Source organism: Octodon degus, unplaced genomic scaffold (genome assembly GCF_000260255.1).
Source record: "Octodon degus isolate 3935 unplaced genomic scaffold, OctDeg1.0 scaffold00213, whole genome shotgun sequence".
Lineage (NCBI taxonomy): Eukaryota > Metazoa > Chordata > Mammalia > Rodentia > Octodontidae > Octodon > Octodon degus.
In genome coordinates, this window is record NW_004524789.1 from 2,124,049 (window position 1) to 2,128,765 (window position 4,717).

At 39.1% G+C, this 4,717-nt stretch overlaps 1 protein-coding gene and 1 pseudogene across 1 annotated transcript in view; one reads left to right on the forward strand and one right to left on the reverse strand.

Moving 5' to 3' along the window:
• Positions 1-1,436, reverse strand: part of LOC111813689 — an 86,424-nt pseudogene extending 84,988 nt beyond the window's left edge.
• Positions 1-4,717, forward strand: part of Tfec (transcription factor EC) — an 81,165-nt gene that overhangs the window by 29,235 nt on the left and 47,213 nt on the right. The gene's annotated exons all lie outside the window — the stretch shown is intronic.

The window sequence follows — 4,717 nt, forward strand, 5'->3', positions numbered from 1 at the left end:
TTGCAGGGAGTTCTGCTGAAGGGTTCCGTGCTGGGCCTGCATGCAGCCTGGGTCAAATGAGGATCCCCGGCCCCGGGTCGTCTCACTCACTCACCGGGCCTGCACTCTGGGTCTGTTCAGGATCCCGCGGCCCCGGTCATCTGTACAATATAATTTTTAACTCATCCAAGTCCACTTTCAAATAACAGTATAGTAATTCATACGCAGTACAAATACTTTATAATAAAAAAATCCTAATTCCCCCTTTCTGTTGTTTTTATCATTGCTGTTATTTATTGATGAATAACAAAACTAACCCTATGTATATATGCTTATCTGTGTGCATATATAGATGTATGTAATAAATATCTCACTGTTATTATTTGAATGAAATGTTACAGGTTAGAACAATGAAAATAAAATTTAAAGGATTTTATTTTACCTTCGTTTATTCCTTTGAATAAATGATTCTTTTCCTTTGTTTATGTATGTCTGAGTTCTTGACCGATATGTTTTAATTTTCTGCTAACAAAATCTTCTGGGAAGGGTCTACCCAGGGGCAACATTGCCTCAGTTTGTGTTTGAGGAAAGTTTTATTACTCTTTTACTGTTGGAGGGAAATTTCACAAAACAGACTTCTCTAAGCCACTGTCTTTTCTCTCTCAACATGTTGAACACATCACTCAGCTATCTTCTTGCTTGAATGGTTTTTCACATTTGAGATCTGAACCACACCCAGCCTCAGTCGCCAACTCAGTGCGCTCCGGGGTGGGGCTGGCATGGCATGCCCGGGACCAAACCCGGCCACTGCGTCTGCCTAAGCGGGCCCTGTAGTATACTCTGCATGTCTTGTTTGTTTAAATATATTTTTCTATTTGCATTGTAGTTTTTGCGATTCTTATTGAAAAATCCTCAAACTCAGATATATCTTCTATTGGGTCCCATCTGTTAAGCCGGGAGGTTTCAATTCATAGCTGGCCAGTTCCAAGGCAGGGTGGCATAGGACAGGGACAGCACAGAGGGGAAAGAATTGGTAACTGACCGATGGCAGGAGGGCAGTGAACAATGACAAGCAAGCAGCAGCCTTTTTTGGTCTCTTCTGTGATATCCAGGCTAAGTGCTCTTAAGGAGAGCAGCACTCACACCCAGAGCTGGCTTCCCGCTCTGCACGCCCAGAACACGCCAAGCCAGTCGGTGGGCCACGCACCCTTGACCCCAGCGGCTCATCCTCCCGATGCAGACCCCTCCGGAAAGCCCCACCTACGGCTGCGGGAGGCTTTGGGGGAAAGCCTGGCTACACCGCGCCACAGCACCGAGTGTTTCTTCCTTTCGATTGTCTTCAACTCTTTGTCAGTCTGAGGAGACAAACCAAGGTCTACAGCTGCTCGGGCATTCTGGGCCTGAATCTGCCCTTCTTGTGAATTTCCGGAGCTCTCCACGGTCACCGGAATATTCATACGGTGCACTCTAGTGACCCATTTTTTCATTCATTAACATACATGTGCGCATGTTTTTTTAAGAGTCTGCTGTGCGCCACTCTCGGGGCTAGGCACAGGAAGCGTCGCGGTGGAGCCCACGGCAGGATAAAGAGCATCCTTACTCTCCGGGAACTCCCTTTTTCCCTCTTTGTCCAGACTGTTACCAGATTAAAGCCATTGGAGAGTAAATACTGTTGCTGTCCTTCTTATACCTTTTTTTTTTCTTTCTTACATTTTTTTTTAATATATATTTTAGTAAAGGTCTACAGGACCCCACTGTGTAGGTCAGATTCACAGTGTTCCACCGGTATTCAGCCTCCCAAAGAGCTGAGATTACAGGCTCGCACCACCACAGCGAGTCTCAATCTCTGTCTCAGCCAGCGCTGGGGGACCAGGCCCGCATGGCGGGCCTGGGGGTCGAACCCGGACGCTAGGCGTGCATAAGCAGGCGCTTTAATCCCCGACATTCTTATACCTTTTGTTCACTGCTTGGCGCCCATACTTCTGCCTTTCAACAAATTAGTTTTGTGATAAGCAAATAAACATACAATAGAAACCTATAATTCGATTTACCTCATTCCACAAAGTCTTGGGACATTCAGGAGAAGGAAACCCAACAGATATTTTTATGTTTTTATGACTCAGGCAATTTAACCTGTTTTAAAATCGGCTGCATGTGGTGTGATTGGTGTTTCGCCCTGAGTGGTTTCCTTGTTCTCAAGTCAGTCTTTGGTTGGAAAAATCAGATCTTCTGAGTAGTGCTGCAGTCATATTTCACGGAGTCTTCCTCTGCTCTGTGAAGCTGTTCCACTCTTCTGCTTAATATGCAGCTATTGCAAAAAATACAGATACTGTGTAAACCTGGTACTAGAGAGTCCTACCTTTTGCCTGTAAGATTGTATTTTCCTAGAAATAGCCAATATTTTAGGTAAAATTAGAGTTGGTCTCAGCTCGTATTTTATTCAGTCTCTACATAGAGTTACCTGAAGAGAAGATGGTAGTGTTTCTTTAAGGACGAAAGAATACCATGTGTTATTTTTTGGTAAAACTAAGGTTTACAGCTATTTTTCTCACTTTTTGTCTCCATTTTGATCCTTTCAGTTGAGATTTTCTTGCAACATCAGATTATTTTTTACTTTGTTAAATGTAACTTTAGTACATATTTTCAATACATGGTGATTACATTCCTTACAGGATGTTGGCACATTTACATAGCACATCTCAGTTCTTTTTCTTTAGTTCCTTCACCTCTGATCCCTCTCTTCCTTCATCTTTTTTTTATGTATTTAGGACAGGGTCTACAGGGTCACGCTACATAGATTGGACTCGTGATCCTCCTGTTTTCAGCCTCCCAATGCTGGGATTACAGGTGTGTGTCACACACCCAGTCTCAGTCCCGTCTCATTGTACCCCAAGGGTGGGGCCGGCACAGCATACTGGGGATGGAACTCCAGCCCCTGCATCTGCCTGAGCAGGTACTTTAATCTGCTGAGGTATCTGGCCAGCAGCCCTCTTCCTTTATCTCATAGTCCCCTTCCCATGTGAGAAATATCTGTGTTCCCACATCTTATTATCCATCCTTAGTTGGTTTTGCTTTGCTTATATTTTGAGTGTTTCATATCAGAAACCATGTGAAATTTAAGTCTGTGTTTCTCTTCTAGGATGTTTTGTACACATAGAAATAAATATTGGAATGCTTCGAACGGTGGGCTGTGGACTCCAGTTCTGTCTCTCAGTAGCTGAATGTTGATGGGCTTGCCATTTAGCTTTTCTGAACCTCAGTTTCTTTGTCTGTGTAGTGCAGTAGGGTCTGGTCATATCTATCTAAAGTTTACAGCAAGAATAAGCTAAGTAATATACGTGCATTGATTAGCAGAGTGCCTAGTACCTGTTGCTTATTCTTATTACTGCTGTTGCTACTATAGTTGCTATTATGCTGACTGGTAGACTGTACACTCCTAGGAGTCTCGGATCACATCTCCAATCAATCTTGTCCTTTGGAATAAACAGAAGACTATATGCTCCCAAAATGCTTGAAAATCAATGAATGAAAATTAAAAAAAAACATACTTAATAAGTATTGTAAGTTCTGATTCAATAAGCTTTTATTAAGACAAGAAGTACTTTCCTTCCTTTAGAATACAACTTTCTTGAGTATTCAGTTACATAGTGTGCAAAATTATTTAGATTTATAAAACTGAAAATGTTCCTTATGACATAGATTTTGTAAATATACACAGATTAAAAGGTATTAACTTGAAACTGTTGGGTAATATAAATAGCTACCTTTAAAAAATTGCCATTGGCATTTTAATGAAATGTTATTTTACAACTTCAAAGCTCATAGCAATATAGTTAGTAATATGTATAATCTTTATTACCAATCTTAATCTTTTTTATATGACTGAAAAATTATTTTATGGTAGTACAATTAAAATAATGCTAAAAATGTCAGTATAACAGAATTAAACTAAAGTAACTACTACAATATTGTATCCAAAACCAGCTAATTTAAATGCAAAATACTTTGGAAAGGCTATTTATCTGGGCTAATGCATGTTAAGGGATTCAAGGAGTAGTTTGTATAACTGAAATAAAAAGAAAAATAAGCACTGTACAGCAATTTTTGCTATTGTTTAACATGAGGGAATTATTAAATTGGTTTATATATAGGCCACTTGAGGAAAATGTATTAGAAACTACATCACAGCACAGCAAATACAAAGGCAACTGGCAGGAAAAACTGTAGTCAGAGGCTTTTAGAAGGGAAAGCTTGAGTTGTTTAAATTTTTCCTTTTATAAATAATATCATAAAACTAACTATAATAACTGCACTAACGATATCCACAATTTTAACTATTTGCTTTGTGAAGGATATTTCAAAAGGCAGGACAGTTGTTTAGTTTACATGTGACAGTGTTTAGATATTTTTCTAAGTCTATCTGTCAATTCATAGTAACAACTCTACCAGTTTATTATTTTATAGTTTATAATGTAGAAAAGTTTCCAAATAAGATTTTTACAGAAATTGCCTCAGTGTAGAAACTTCAGAAATACTGAAAAGTAGAAAAGCATATCAAAATTTTCACGACTTATAGAATATCACATTTGATATTTATCTATACATTTCTAGCTCTCTAGCTTTTGTTCCCTTATGGACAATTTTTAATTTTCCTTAGTGGAAAGTTTTTGTTATAGTGCATAGAATATTTTGTGTAATTATATTTTTTCCATAATTTTATTGAGAAATAAATAGCAAT